Source organism: Balaenoptera physalus (assembly GCF_965194825.1).
Source record: "Balaenoptera physalus genome assembly, chromosome: 2".
In the NCBI taxonomy this organism is placed as follows: domain Eukaryota; kingdom Metazoa; phylum Chordata; class Mammalia; order Artiodactyla; family Balaenopteridae; genus Balaenoptera; species Balaenoptera physalus.
Window position 1 is genome coordinate 31,914,160 of NC_138883.1, and position 16,863 is coordinate 31,931,022.

The window sequence follows — 16,863 nt, forward strand, 5'->3', positions numbered from 1 at the left end:
TTGCCTCAGGAATTGCAAACAGGGGGCTGGTAATGAATGTCCGGCCTGGAGCTCATCTTCTCACCCCAGGAGACCAGTTGTAAATGCCTAGCCTGGAACCCATCTATATCCTGCCTCATCCCTATCCCACAAATAACTATAGAGGCTAGAGTACTGGCTTCAAAGTAACTTTTTCAAACCTGATTTTATTGAGCTGATTTTATGTGCCAGGGAGTGTTCTAAGTAGAGATCCAGAACACAGGAGCTACAGGTTTCTATATCCTTTGACGATTACTACAAACACGACTTAAGTCTCTTAGTCCCATTGCAAACCAGCTTGCCGGAACCAAACCGCTGACCCTCGAATTTCCCGGGGGGAAGCGTGAGTATGTTACTACGGATCGATTGCTTTTGCCTGGCGGAGACCTATCTGGACGGGCCCTGCACTGGGAGGCCAAGGAAAGGAGGTCAGTCAAGGACCTTACTCCTCGGGAGGGACCCAGAGCCACTGAGATTCGGGAGGCTACGTTGGCCTGTTTGGCTGGGCATCCAAGCGAGTCAGAGAGTTCAGTCATGTTCGCCTACGCGGTGAAGCGCAAAAATAAGACCCTTCGCTAAGTTCCCACGTTGGTGAGCGCAGTGAGAAAAAAGTGGGGGCGGGATTCCGGAAGGGGTGGGACCACAAGTCTGGCTGGAAGGAGAGGGCGGTGAAACTGTAACGCGTGCGACCCGGAACGGCAGTCTGGGCTAGGAAGGGGCTGGCGTTTAGGCCGTCCTAGTCTCCTAGTCTCTCCCCGCGCTGGTTGTGGGATCTCGAGTCTCCCTTTTACCTCTTTGGTAGTTACCTGGATGTGCTTCTGAGAGTGATGTCAGAACCAGATTTTAACCCAAGTCTGGATGATTACTAAACTTCCATCCTCCCCCGCTCCGCGCCCGCCCGCCCCCAGCTACAGCTTGACGATACTCTGGATCATTGGAACTAGTTGTATTTACTTAATTTAACTGTATAATTTCGGGCATCTTCAGGTTTCAGCTTATTAGTTTGTGAACTGGCTTAATTCTTCCAGGGTTGTTATGAGTTAAATAAATCCTTGTGAGTTGAATGTAGCACATTGTAGCAGCCCTCAAAAGACGGTCGCTGAATTATAGTTGATATTTTTAAAGCACGTTGAAAGTAGTTTTGGTGTCTATTTCTTTGCATCTACTCCTACGCGGAGTTCCCAGAAAGTTGCATTCGTCTTGAAATTTAGATTGATGTTGGCTTAACACTTTAACACCAACCCGAGTTGGAGTCCAGCGAGACCACTCATTTTCTTTTCAGTTTGACCTTGGCAAGTTACTTTGCTTCAGCAAGCCTTGATGTCATAGTAAATGAAACAATTTAAATATAAAGCATGTGGACAAAGTCCACTTTCTTTTAAATAGTTTATTACTTTGGTATGGATTTGGTACAGGTGAAGTTACCAGCTTTTGCATTTAAGCAGGACTAAAGGAAAGAAGTGACCTTAGAAAAGTAATGAGTTTTTTTACTCATCTTTGATGAATGTGGATTTCTTGCTCATCTTTGGAAACTCCTTTTTATCTATCTTTCTAAAAGTTTAAAGAAAACTCTAAGACAATGTAGCTGACAGGGAATGTGTAAAAACTATCCTCCCTGTAGATTCCCCTGCCACAAAATAGAGATCCATTCAAAAATACTGTGATTGTAGTCACTACCTTGAGGTCACCTGCATGTCCCACTGGAAGACAGTTTGATTTTGTTTCTTATCTTTCAAAATCATCAAAGCTAAGCTCTTAAAACCACTAGTATTAAAGTACCTTCTAGGGTTTCCCTCATTTGTTTTATTTCATGGAATGGAAACTACCATAGTAGACTTCTTCCCAAGTATATTTCTCTATACTGTGTCTATATTGGACCTGTACTATACTGGACCTAGGTCTGTACTGTTTCAAAGTATGGGTCCTAGACATATAACTACTTTTGTAGAGGAAAATGTTGAATTCAGTACTCTAAAACCCAACACTGCTAGAAAGAGCTCAAAAGATACATCGTCTTCATCATGTATCAGTCAAATATGCCATAATTACTATAGTATACTACTGTACTTCAAGTTGAAATTATTTTCTCTCATAGGTAAATGTTAATGGTTGCTTCATAAGAATCTTTATTCAGCAACATACAGAAGAGGACTTAGAGTACCAGGTATAGGCTAATAATATTCTTTTTCCCCTGTCTCACAAAGCACTTGAAAAAGAGAATATATTTGTTGTTTCAGTTTCCACACTGCCCATTTAGTCCCCAGAATTTACCTTTCTAATCTGACCAGTGACTACTGGTTTCTACATTCTAAAAAATTAGCCCATTTAATGTTTTCTGTTCATTGAGTGTTACGCAACCATCACTACAGTCTAATTTTAGAACATTTTCATCACCCTAAGAGAAACACCATACTCACTAGTAGCCACTTCCTGTTCTCCCCTACCCTTCTCCCATCCTAGGTAACCACTAATCTACTTCTGTCTATAGATTTAATAGAATAATACAACTTATGGTCTTTTGTGACTGACTTTGTTCACTTAGCATAATGTTTTCAAGGTTCATTCATGTAACGTGTATCAAAACCTCATTCCTTTTAATGGCTAAATAATATTCCATCAGTTGGAATATTTATTTTTCATTGCTGAACATTTAGGTTGTTTTCATTTCTTGGCTATTATGAATAATGCTGCTATGAACATTCATGTACAGATTTTTGTATGGATGTGTTTTCATTTCTCTTGAGTAAATACCTAGTAGTAGAATTGCTGGGTCATATGGTAACTCCATGTTTAACATTTTGAGGAACTGCCAAGCTATTTCCCAAAAACTACATCATTTTACATTCCCACCAGCAATATACGAGGCTTCTGATTTTTCCATTCTTGCCAACAGTTTTCATTGTCCACTTTTTTTTTTTTAAATTAAACCCTTACTAGTGGGTGTGAAGTGGTATCTCACTGTGATTTTGATTTGCATTTCCGTAATGACTAATGGTGCAGGATATTCGTTCATACAATGGATTATTGGTTATCTGTATATCTTCTTTGGGGAAATGTCTATTCAAGTCCTTTGCCCATTTTTAAATGGGGCTGTTATTCTTTTTATTGGGCAGAGGTTTTCTTAAACACCTGGAACCAGTAAGTTTCCCAGTCTTTGTCAAGGGGCTCTGTGTGCTTGATTGGGCATGCCTTCAGTACTCAGGCAGGTTACAAACTCTGCTTTAAGCTGTTAACTTCTTGCTTGCTCAGAGCCTCAAGGTTAGCCATAGGTGAGTGTTTAGGGCCTTCTCAGATCTCTCCTGAGCTTACACACTGCTGTGGGCATGTGGACAGTTCTGCTCATGTGCATGTCCTTCCAGAGTGTCAGGAATATGTTTGAGCTTTTCAGAGTCCTCTGTGGACACCTTATGCCTCATATTTTCCTTTTGAGTTTTTTGGTTAGACTGTTCCTTGCCCTGTTATCTACCACCTCAGGCAGTATAATGTAAACAATGGCCTCTGAATTTTTTCAGCAAACACTTCCAGGGAGAACTCTATTTGCACTAGTTGAGCTCCAAGTCAGGAAAACTAAAGACAGCCTTGTGAGTGGGTCTTCCAGGCAGCCACCAGACTGGTCAAATAATGAAAATTCTCAGGGAATAAGACTTTAAGAAGCTCCACCCCATTATGCCCCTTCCAGTGGTTACTGCTTTATATCATGATTTTAGACTACTGGTTTTCATGTTTACCAAGGAGCTGGGGTCCAGACGTGGGAATAGGTAGGCTAAAAATGCCACCAAGCTTTCTGCTTTAACCGAGATTCAGTCATTCTTCTTACGTAAGTGTTCCCAACATTATTGCAGGCCTTTTTTAATTTCCAAAGTTCTGTAAAAGTAGATTTGACAACTGTTGCCAGTGTTCTCATGCGTTAATGGAGAAGGTTTTGGAGATTCTTACTCTGCCATTTCACTGATGTCACTTTTTTTGTTTTTGGGGGGGCTTTGGTGAGATTTTTCTAAATTTTCATTTGTTTATTGCTCTTTGAGGCACTTTTATGATGGTTCCTTTAAAATCTTTGCTAATGTCACTTGATAGTCTTTCCTAATTCAAGTTGCTGTTTCTTGATTCTTCTTATGACAAGTGAATTTTTATTTTATCTTGGACATTCTGTATAGTATGTTAGGAAACTTTGTATTCTCTTTAGGTCTTCTACTTTAGCAACAGTCACCATGCTTGCATTAAGCTTGTGGGTAGAAGTTAATGTAGGTAGAGAAGAGCAAACACTGTGCCCTGGGGGTACTCCAAGTTCAGAGGGTTGGGGTGTACAGGAGGGACCAATACAGGAGACAAGAAGGGTTCTCAGTGAGGTAAAAGGAAAACCAGGTTTAAGGGAAGAGAAGGAAAATGTGATCAACAGTGTCAAATTTTGCTCATGAAATAAGATGAGAACAGAGAGTTAAACATTGCATTTAATAACATGGATATCAGTGATGGTTGGAATGGGTCTAAGAGAAAGTGGAAAGAGCAGCAAGCATAGACAACTTGTTTGAGAAATTTTACTTCAGGTAAGAACAAAGAAATGGGATAATAACTGATGGGGAAGTAAGGTCTAGAGAAATTTGTTAATAAGATGGGAGAAATAATAGCATTTTTATGATGAATCATGCAGTGTGGTGAGCAAGATTTTTGATGAATCACTGCCCTTCAGTATATAAGATGATTGGGATCTAGTGCAGAAATGAAGATATTTAGCTAGGAGGGTAGATACCATGGTAATGAGTGGTCGGTAGTACAGTGCAGTTTTGACACTAACTATGTAGCATTAGCGCAGACTTCATAGATTAAGTGCACAGTTCTCCATAAAACTCCCCTTATCAGACACCAGCTGAAAGCTCTGCGATATGAGGCCACCTGTGCTACTGATCAACTGGTTACAAATTCAGTGGTTCCTAATAGCCCCTCAGGTTCAGTAATTCAGCAGAATGACTCACAGAACTCAGGAAAGCACTATACTTAGGATTAGTGTTTTATCATAATGGTTATGAATTAGGAACAGCTGAAAGAAGAGGCCCTTAGGGCAAGGTCTGGGGAGGGTCCCAAAGGCAGAGTTTCCTTGTTTTCTCCCTGTGGAATCAGGGTGTGCCACCATCCCAGCACATTGATGTGTTCACCAACCAGGATGCTCATCCAGAGTTTTTCACTGGGATTTTATAATTGGGATTTTCATCATCTATGGTTGATTGGATCATTGGCTGTGTGACTGAACTCAATCTCCTGCCCCCCTTTCCTCCTTGGAGGTCAGGAGGTCAGGTGGCTATCACATGGCTCAAGGCCCCCACCCTCTAGTCACATGGTTGATCATCCCAGCATGACCAACCTCTATCCTGTGACTATCTAGGGACCCACAATGAGTCATCTCATTAGCATAAACTCAGTTATGGTCCCAATAACAAAGATGCTCCTGTCACTCAGGAAATTCCAAGTGAGTAGCTCCCTCCCAAGAACCCAGGACCAAGACCAGAGAAATTCTTTATTATGTTACATGTGGGTATTGTGATGACAGTGGTCCAGAAAAGAGATGATGGTGGCTTGGACTAGAATATTAGAAGAAGATATAGTTATAAATTGTCAGATTCAAGAAATATTTTGACAGAACTCAGTGATGGGTTAGATGTGAGATAGGAATTAGAGGAGCTAAAGATGACTCCAGAGAAGCTGGGTTTGAGTAATTGGATGAAAGTATTTGACCTTAATTGGGATGTGAAAGATTGAGTGGCAGCAGATTGGGGCAGAAAGAGTGTTGGGGTAAAAAATCAAGAATTTTTTTCATGTTAATTTATATATACCTGTTAAACTTTCAAGTGGAGATGTCAAGTAGGAGGGCAGGTCTTCACTTCAGTGGGATGTTTCCCATTGAAAATGTGCATTTGGAAGTTGTTAGGTTATAGAAGCTATTTAAATCCATGGAACTGGATGGCATCGCCTAGGGACTCTGTTGGTTGTGAATAGGTAGAAAAGGTGTGAAGACTGAGCCTTTTGAGATACTCAGACATTTTGAGATGGGAAGGTGAGGAAGAATGAATAAAGGGAGGCTGAGAAGGAGTTAGGAAAATCACAGGTGTGTCTTTTTGTTACCACCCGGGGTTCTTGGCCTTCCTTAATCAACAGAAATTGATAAGAGGCCAGACAAGAAATTCAGGCAAGGCTTTATTAGCAGGGGGGAGCAAAAACAGGTAACAGGTTCCCTTGCTTGATCCCTGAGGGTGGGGGCCAGCTGATTCCTTATATGGGGTGAGCGTAGGGATGTGTCCATGGGTGGGGCTAAAGGGGTGGCTTAGGTGGTCTGCCCACCCCTTTGGTGGTGTTGAGTGCAGGGGGCATACCCAGTACCCTGCTTTTGCTCCTGACACCCTGTTTTTGCTCCCTGCTCTTCAGAAGTGGCAGTTGGGTTTTTGGTCTTTTTGTATCTTATTGTCCATAATCTGCCCCAACTGTGCATGCTTGCAGTAATTTTTAGTCCCTTGTACTTTCTTTGCATTTTGTTGCTGGAGGAAAAGTTTGTCCAGGTGCAAGCACTGCAGCAAAGGGTCCCAGGTCCCAGGTCCCAGCGTGTCTCATTTTCATTGACACCAAGAGACAAAAAAGTTATTTTACTTATACAAAGAATGATTGCATATTGACATTAGAAGTATTATCTAGTTATATATAACAGCTATTTTTCCTGGTTTGTTATCTTTTGATTTTATGTCATTTTTATTTCATTTATTTGCAGGTAAGAGACCAAATTTTTATGTGGTCAGATTTACTGGGTTTTTAAATTCATAGCCTCAAGGTTTTGTCAGTATTCCAACTTCAAAATTATAGAATTTTATATTTTACAGTGTTTTTATCTGTTTGTATTACTTTAATTGGTAATATTAATATATTGATAGTAGGGATCAAACTTAATTTTTTTCCAAATTGCTAGACTTTTACAGGTTTAGGATGAGAGTAAAGCCCATTAGATTATCAGAGGAGATGCTAAAGCAGCAATGGCAATTCATGGGCTCTTTTAAGGTGTACCCCATACTGAGAAGGGTAACATATTTCATGAGATTGTTTTATCACTTGGTTAGAAAATGGAGAAAAATGCTCTCTAATTGTCCTATTTTGCAAAATCATAAAATTGAAAGAATTCTAGTCTTGAAGAAGCAAGGCCACGATTTTATTCCTGGATTTACCCATTACAATCATGGGCAAGTCATTTAGTTGGCTGTGCTTTTATTTCCTCATCTATTGAGTGTATTCTTTTTCCCTTAGCTCATAGGTCTTTTGTAAGAATCAACTAATATAATGCTTCTGATGGTGATATTTAAATCATAAGGTCAAGTACAGATGGGGGTAATGATTTTGGTATTTGCTTATGTGCTAAAATGTTTCCCAGTGATAGTGTGTACTATGTCTACTCTGAAAAGATGAATGGTAACTCACCAGGGAAAATAATCTATAGGATTTTGTATAATCTGCCACTGTTGGTGTTCAGATAAGTAATGTATAGATAGACCTAATTCTGCCCTTCTATTTTGTTTAATTGTTTCCCTGTCTTGTTTCAGTTGCTGATTGTTGGAGGTTCTTTTGGTCTTCGTGAGTTTTCACAAATCCGTTATGATGCTGCGAAGATTAAAGTAAGAACTGTCATTGGAGTTTGACATGTGTACATGTATGTTCTGGTTTATGAGACACGAATACTCAGTAAACTAAGCTGTCTTGAGTTTTATCTTGCTTTTTAAGACTGATATATGGGGACTTCCCTGGCGGTCCAGTGGTTAAGACTCTGCGCTTCCAACGCAGGGTGCACGGGTTCGATCCCTGGTTGGGGAACTAAGATCCCACATGCTGCATGGCAAGGCCAAAAAATAAAATAAATAAAATAAAAATAATACAAACAGCTGTTAAAATAAAGAGATTGATATATGATCTTTGGGCTCTTTTAAAAAAATTTTTATACAATTTTTAAAGGTTACTTTCCATTTACAGTAATTACAAAATATTGGCCATATTCCCCATGTCGTACATTATATCCTTGAGCCTGTTTTACACCCAACAGTTTGTACTTCCCACGCCCTCACCCCTATTGCCTCTCCCCCCTCCCCACTGGTAACCACTAGTTTGTTTTCTATATTTGTGAGTCTGCTTCTTTTTTCGTTGTATTCACTAGTTCGTTGTATTTTTTAGAATCCACATATACGTGATATCATACAGTATTTGTCTTTCTCTGATTTATTTCACTTAGCATAATGCCCTCCAAGTCCATCCATGTTGCTGCAAATGGCAAAATTTCATTCTTTTTTTATGGCTAAGTAAGATTACATTATACATATATATACATGTGTATATATATATATACACACACACACACACACACACACACACACACACACACCGCACATCTTCTTTACCCATTCATCTGTTGATGGACACTTAGGTTGCTCCCATATCTTGGCAATTTTTTCAATAAATACTACAGTACTACACGATCTGCAGTTGGTTGAATCCATGGATGCAGAACTCGCAGATATGGCAGGCCAACTGTTATTTATTGAGGAAAATCCTTGTATAAGTGGACCCTCGAAGTTCAAACTCGTGTTGTTCAAGGGTCAGCTGTATTTCATTAGCAGACCTCAGTAATGTTGGTAGGAAATTAGAGTATTAAAGGCCTATTCATTGTTTTCAGTTAATTTTATGGTTTAAGAGAAATACCAATGCTAGCTAGTCTTAAAGACAGTAGGTATTAGAATAAATAGTAAATTTAAAAGGAATATATAGTTTTTATGAGGGAATAGAGCAATTATGAAATGAGTTTTAAAGTTTCTGTTAGCATCCCAATTATTGTATTAAGGAATTTTTTCCCTTTTCCTTTAAGATGAAAGTTATAATAACCTGACTTTTGGAATAGGGATGTCATGCACATATTTGAAAAATAATTGAATATTTGTCATGTGTTTATCATGTGTTAGATCCTACAGATAAAGATTCAAGAAACTGGTTCTTATAAAGCTTATAGCATCATCAAGGCTGGGAGACATCTAATATAAAAATGTATCCAAACATACAATATAACAATGCCCAGTGAAATGCTATATTGGAACTCTGTGTAAAACATTTCTAGAACTTCAAGGAGAGGCATACGGTTTAAGACTTGGGAAAGGGGTATCAGAGAAGGTCTGCTAGAGGTATCAACCTTTGAATTAAGGTTAAGAATGAGTAAGAGTTAGCTAAATGATGGAAATGATTAGTATTATATAACATAGAGTGGCTAACATAGAGGGGAGATTGGGGGAGCAAGATAGAAGGGAAGAGATTGTTTCAAGTGGAGATGGAGAGACCTGTTAAGACACTTTGGCAGTAGTATAGATGAACAATAATGGAATCTGAAATGAAACATTTGCAATGAAGATAGAAATGAATGGGTTCCAGAAAAATTTTTAGCAGCAAATTGATAGTGACATATAATATTAAAATCTGAATAAATATCAGATGACTTGAGGCTTTGCTTTTGAGGACTGGGTAAATTTTCATAGCAAGAGAGAGTGAGGGAGATTGCAGTAACAGAAGAGGTCTAGACGAGGGGGTCGAAGTAAAGAGAACAAAGTTGGGAGAAATGAGGTTGATTGAAGTTAAGAGGATGAGATTGGTCAAGGTCTATGGAAGGAGGCTGAGAGGACAAAGTTGAGGTGAGAAGGATCAGAGAACAAGACCTACTGAGATTGAGATGTCCAGGTTGGTTGATGTTGAGAAGTCAGACTCAGGTGAAGTCAAGAGTCAGTGTTTAGGTGAGGTTGAGTTCAAATAAGGTTGAGAGGGTAAGGTGGATTAAATTTGAGAGGAATTGAGAAGGTAAGATTGATTGAGGTTGACAGTTGTTACAAGGGTTGAGAGGTTGAGATTAAGGAGGAGTCGAGGGAAAGATTGCTAAGGTCAAGGGCTGGGGGTCAAGACTGTGGCTGAGAGGACAAATTCAGTTAAGAAAGATCAAGAGAGGATAAAGGATAAGTACAGCTGAGAAGTTTTGAGGAGGGTGGAAAAAGACGGTATTGATTCAGAGTGACCAGCCATTTTAGGTTGCCTGGAACTGTCCTGATTTTAGGACTGAAAATCCAGTGTCCCAGGACGTAAAAATTCCTGCTTTTCAGTCGTGGGTATGGAAGGTTGAAAGGAAAGTACAGAACCCATGAGGTGGGCTTAAACAAATAAGCTGAAAGCAATAGCTTTCAATTTCTAGTGTGAAATAGGTATGACATAGCTCATCTGCCTTCATTATGGCTGTTGCTCTTTTTTTCTCCTGACTCCTAGTGCTAACCACTGTGGATCCACAGTAATACATTATCTGCTTTTGCATCACTCCAAGTAATATGATTTAAGTGTACAATTAAGTGCATTGTAATCCTGAGCATTAACAGTCTTTTTTTTTAAACCTTTGCTTGACTGTTGTAGTTTGTAAAGAAATAGTGCTTGTTTAATTTTTAACATTGTAAATATCATGACCATGTTTTTTAGGATTCAGATAATGAAAATGAGAATAATTATAGTACCAAGCACCAGTCTGTTCTCTGTATCTATGAGCTTGGTTTTTTTTTGTTTATTTGTGTGTTTTTTTAGATTCCAAATACAAGTGAGATCATCACTGACTCTATTCCCCACACTGTATGTTTCATACTCATAACTCATTTATTTTGTAACTGGTAGTTTGTACCTCTTAATTTTCTTACCCATTTCTCTCCTCCTCCTTCCCCCCTTCCCTATGGCAACTACTTGTTTGTTCTCTGTATGTATGACTCTGTTTCTGTTTTGTTATGTTTGTTCATTTGTTTTGTTTTTCAGGTTTCACATGTAAGTGAAATCAAACAGTATTTGTGTTTCTTTGCCTGACTTCACTTAGCATAATCCTGTTGTCAAAATGGGGAGGTCCATCCCTGTTGTCAAAAATGGCAAGATTTCATTTTTTTTATGGCTGAATGATATTCCATTGTATATACACATCACAATTTCTTTATCCATTACCCATCGATGGACACTTAGGTTGTTTCCATGTCTTGGCTACTGTGAATAATGCTGTGGTGAACATGGGGTGCAGATACCTCTTCAAGATAGTGATTTCATTTCCTTCAGATAAATACCCAGAGGTGAAATTCCTGGGCCATATGGTAACTCTATTTTCCATTTTTTGCAGGAATCTCCATAGTGTTTTCCACAGTAGCTGTACCAATTTATATTCCCACCAACAGTGCACAAGGACTCCCTTTTTCCACATCCTCTCCATCAGTTGTCATTTCTTGTCCTTTTGATAATAGCCATTCTAACAAGTATGAGGTGATATCTCATTGTGGTTTTGATTTGCATTTTCCTGATGATTAGTGATGTTGAGCATCTTTTCATCTACCTGTTGGTCATCTGTATGTCTTCTTTGGAAAAATGTTCTGATCCTCTGCCCATTTTTTTAAGCAGATTTTTTTGGGGGGGGTGCTACTGAGTTGTATGAGTTCTTTATATATTTCAGATATTAACCTTTTATGAGTTATATGATTTACACTTATTTTCTTTCATTCAGTAGGTTGCCTTATCATTGTGTTGATTGCCTTTTTCTCCCCCCAGTATTATGTATGTGAAATTCATCTCTATTTTAGCTCTAAATTCAGGGTCAGCAAGCTTTTCCTGTAAGGAGCCAGGTAGTAAGTGTTTTAGGCTTTGTGAGCTACACTCTTCCACAACTATTGAAATCTCGTGTTGTATCACAAAAGCAGCCATGGACAAAAACAAACGAGCATGGCTGTGTTCAAATAAAACTTTACTGACAAAAATGGATATTAGACTAGATTTGGTCCATGGGCCATAGTTGCTGACCCCATGATTTTTTCATTGCTATATAGTATTCCACTAATTATACCATAATTTATTTGTGCATTTTACTCTTAGACATTTGGGTTGCTTGGCAGTTTTGGTTAGTGAAAATAATGTTGCTGTGAACATTCTTGTATATTTTTCTTGCTGCATGTGTACAAAAAAGGAATTGCTGGATTATCACCTTTATTTGATAATTTCCATACTGTTTTTCAGAGTGATTGAATCAGTCGTAGGGGAGAAAAAATAATTTTCCCTTTACCCTTCTACATTCTTCGCTGAGATCCTTCCGTAATAAAATACAGATTAACAAGAGAAAAACAAGCAGAAGTTTAATAACATGTATACCTCTTGTATACATGGGAGATACCCAGGAAAAGTGAGTAAAACTTTCCCCACCATCACCTTAAATACTATCTTAAGACAGAAGATGGATGTTGGAGGGGGAGGGCAGTTATGAGAGGTTACTGGGAAAAACACAGTAAAAGGGTAAGGTTGTTACACAGATTTAAGTGGGTGCCTTCTCGATTGGTAGAAGTTTGTTGTGATTTAGAATCATCCTTCTCTTCCTGGTACTAAAAGGGAGACGCTTATAAATAGAGATTTCCTTTATAAATGTATGTGTCCCTCACAAAAGGGTAACTTGTACTGGTTTTCAGAGCTTCTCTGTTTGCAGATGACATGATCTTGTATATAGAGCATTTTAAGGCATTCACTAAAAATTACTATAACTAATAAAAGAGTTCAGCACTCATATGGCTATAGGACACTTATAGGGGTGGCATTAGGATTTGGTAAGACTGTAAACCTCAAGGGCAGAGAATATTTAAGTATCCTGCCTGATCTCTTCTCTCTCCTCTCTCCACCACAATACCAAAGACAGTGCTTTCAGAGCTGACCTGATGTGCAAGTTCTTTTTCCTTGTAAGGTCTTGCCAAGCTCCTGGTAAGGAATGAATATACCGATTTAAGACAGTAAGCCTTTGAGAATCCATGGGAGCATTTCAATTTATATTTGATTGGTTATGTCTTTGAGTTCTCCACCCTAAAGAAAACTCAGCTTTCTGACACAAAGTATTAGTAATCAATGTAAAATTTACTGAAGATTTCATAAAGAAGAGAATGTTTACACTGCATACCATACAGCAAGTGACAAAAATTACACTTACTAAATTTCTGGTTCCCACAGAGTCCGTCATGGGTACTGTATCCTCTTCTCACTTAGCCATTTCCCTCTGTAGGGCCCAGCCTTAATGGATCCTGTCTTTTCTCTTTCTGGGTCTTCTCTTGCTCTGCCTACCAGCTCATTCCCTTCTCCCCATCCCACTTCAAACTCATTACTCTCATGTGCACAGCAAGTTAGCTTTTCCCCATTTCCTGCAAACCAGCACACCCATCCTCAGAAGTTCATTCTGCCACAGGGAACCAGTGAGGAATCATAGTGAGGAACGTTATATTCTATAAATTAAATACACAAGTATTATCTTGGAAAGATGATCTACTTGGTGCCTCAGTTTCCTCTTGTGGAAAATGGGAATAATAATCACAGTAGAGACATCATAGAGTTGATGGGAGCTAACTGATGTCAAGCTAATGATGCCAATATTATACATAGAGAAAGCTCTCTACAGATGTTAGCTATTATTAAATAGGAAGGAATTGTTAGTAACAACAAAAATTCTTATCAAAATGTCACATCAAGGATAGTATTTTAACAGCATTGCTCAGTAGTCTATTAAATTAATAACAAACTTTCTGTGTTTTTTCTCAAATCTTGTTTTATAAAATAAATGCTTTTTATATTAAAATTGATTGTTGAAATAAAGGTTTAGAAGGAAAATTTAAAAGAAAAAAAGGAAAGATCTATCTTAATAATCTTGTCCCTTCTGTAGACCGCAAAGTTCAGTGGGAAAGCCTGCAAACTGATAGACCTGAATTGGAATCTTGGCTCTGTCAGTTTGTCAGATTACAAACTGTGTACAAATATTATACAAATTACATAACCCACTTAAGTCTCAGTCACCTTGTCTGTGAATTGGAGTTTTGTGGTTGTTTTATATCAGTTAACCTAAGTGAGGTATGTAAGGAACTCAGGAAAGGAAACATAGGTGATAAAAGAGTGGCTATTATTACTGACCAGTAGCTGAAAAACAGTCTGTTTACAGATGATAGATATTCTATCCTAGATCACTGCTTCCGGTAATTGTTTCTAAAATATTTCTCTGGTTTGTTTTCTGCCTTTTGACCCTTAAACAATATTTAACCGGCTGGAAGCGTCACCAAATGATAGAAGGAAGGTGGACAAAAGGTTTCTGAAATGGGATTTTTGATTTCCTCTAGACTGGGAAAGTGGAGACTAGAATTTGAGGGCAAAAGTGTTGAGAGGCATAAGTAGTCTGTGGTGTTCCCAACAGAAATCATCCTGGTGTGGGAAAGCTTTGGAGTCACTGCCATCACCACTGGAGGGAGTGCTAAGACCACAGAGCACTGAATTTGGGGGTCCACCTCTTAAGTAAAGTCCAGCTCTGGTGCAGGGTGCACTCTCCAGAGGAGTCCCATAGTCATCAGTCCTGCCTTGTTCTCTCTCTCTGCATTGTCCCTTTACCTCCTGTGAGACCAGGAGACTCCAGACTGGGTGAATTGCCTTGGCTACCTCAGCAACTGCATCCTCCTTGTGTAGAGCTGCCTCTCCACAGAGTGGCTGATGCCTGCAGCCCAGGAGAGCCGCATATACCCTGGATTCCACAACGGAACTACAGATGAGAATGTCTTCCACATCTGGTGCTTCTAGGAGGCGCCAACCCCCTCTGTCTGAGCTGGGCTCTACTCTCTGTCTTCATCTATATCCTTCTGCCTTCACACTTCGTGCTCACCTTTCTCCTATTCCTTCTTGGCTCCCCTCCCCTTGCCAAGGTGTATTAACCACAAGAAACCAGGGCTCCTTGGCATCAGATGCCTCTAGGAAGTCATGATCAAATCTTCCTGCTGGTCCTTGAACCTGCTGCTCCGCAAGCATACTGACACACATATAGACACACGCACGCACACACAAGTGCACCAGCCAATCCCCCACGGTGGGTGCCTGAGGGGGAAGAGGCCATCTGGGGCAGCAGCCCTGGGAGTTAGCTCTGAGGCCTGCCCTCAGTATACGTCACCAGTCTGTATCGTATCCCCAGTGGTGTGTTCAATCCTGTGCACTGGAGGGCCAATGTCCTTGCAAAGAGCATTTCCCTTGACCTGGGGAATCTCTTTTGGGCAAATCAAAGTTTTCCTCAGGCACTGGGAGAACAAGATAAGAAACTCCAAACCCTACGTTGGACACTGTCTGGGAGAAGACGCCCAACTTGCAGAAATTCCAGCACTTCGCTAGCAAAGGTTCAGCAGTGAGGTTCTGTAAGGCTTATTTGGTGATTTTTTATGGGAGGGGGCCTGAGTGAGCAGACTACTTATACTGGAGTATGACACTTTTCAAACACACAGGAAAAAATCTTGACGAAACCCTTGTAAAGGTGTCTACTCCTAACCAGTTCCTTGGATTTTACAACACTGTGAAGGCCTCAAGGGCAGCCTTCGCTCCCCTACCTGCTGCCTCCCTCATCCTTCCCCATCAAAGAAGGACAAGAAGCCACCACAGTTGTCACCCGTTTCCCCTTCTTCCTTTGCTATGCTCTGTTAATTGCTTTTACCATGAACTTTCTCTGAAGTTGTAGTATGTGAAGACCAGAGAGACCTGTACAGATAGCCAAGCTATACCATCCCGCGGGCTCAGGCCACTGTTTCTGATGCAGCCTCAGAAAATACTATCTCCTACAGTCCACTAAAAAAAAAAAAATCCGGGTTCTTCATCAATTTTCCCCAGCTAATAACTTCAGCTTTTCTGACAACTGGTACAGGGCCTACATTTATTAAAGTGTCAGAGAGTTAGAGAAGGCGATAATGAGAAAGAAGCTTAAGATCACCCATCTTCGACGCAGATCCTCATTTTACAAAAAAGAGAGACGAGGCCACAGAAGAAAGGCGACGTGCCCAAGGTCACACAGCTGGTTAGTGGAAGATTCTGGACTGAAATTCAGTTACCCTGACTACCAGTTGAAGACAGTCCTTCTGTTCACCCTCAGTTTAAAGGGTTGAGTGGGAAGCATTATGTTCTTCCCAAAGGTGATAAAGTCTGCATGTCTCTATTTGTGAATGTAGGTGAGGAAACAAGCCTCTGAGAGCTGGTACAGTGTTTTTGGCATTTGTAACGATGCTAGGTGAGTATGTGCTAAGAATGTTTATTGAATGAATGGATGTGTGTGAACAAGGAGAAAGGCAGTGGCCATATGTACAATATTTTCTATGATTCCACAAAAACAGACAAGTCAAGGACACATAAATGTTAGGGAGTGTGTTTGTCGCGTGGGTACAAAGCCTGGGTGAGGGAGAGCGTATCTGCGTTTAAGTGATGTCTGTAAGCACCAGGTGTGCAGAGAGTCCAGTGTGTGATCCCAGGATTAGCCTTAACCTCCTTGGGCTCCATTTCATTATCTTCCCGAACATTGACTAGATTAGATCTCTAGGGATTGTCCCAGATCTGTGTCAGATCACAGACCTCAAGGAGGGAATGGATTTCATTTCACTGACATGTCTTGTGGTCTTGTGACACTGTGCTCTTGTGTGTGTGTGTGTGTGTGTGTGTGTGTGTAGGTGGGTGTTTTGCTGGAACTTGTAATGGGTAGAAAATGAGCATTTACCTCTCAACCTCCAACCCATCTGGCTCCACTACCAAATCCCAACCCCCATTTACTTCATTTCATAACCCAGTCCATATCCAGTGAAATCGAAGTCCTGTGACTATTTATTCTTTTACCTGTTATGGAAAATGTACCCCCCACACACAATGGAGCTTGTTTCTTAAATTACATTTCACACTGCCATTCCCAGACCACCCATCATCACTCATGGCTATATCTGCCCCAGAGCTCCAGTGCTGCCACATCAGGTAGACAGT

At 40.0% G+C, this 16,863-nt stretch overlaps 1 protein-coding gene across 2 annotated transcripts in view; it reads left to right on the plus strand.

Moving 5' to 3' along the window:
* Window positions 1-364: 364 nt before the first annotated feature.
* SYNJ2BP (synaptojanin 2 binding protein) overlaps window positions 365-16,863 on the plus strand; it is an 81,353-nt gene continuing 64,854 nt past the window's right edge. The window contains exons 1-2 of one of the 2 annotated variants that reach the window (XM_082451939.1): window positions 365-446; window positions 7,590-7,661. The gene's annotated coding sequence lies outside the window, so the exon portion shown is untranslated. The remainder of the gene's footprint in view (window positions 447-7,589; window positions 7,662-16,863) is intronic. The other variant, XM_082451940.1, reaches the window with a different exon arrangement.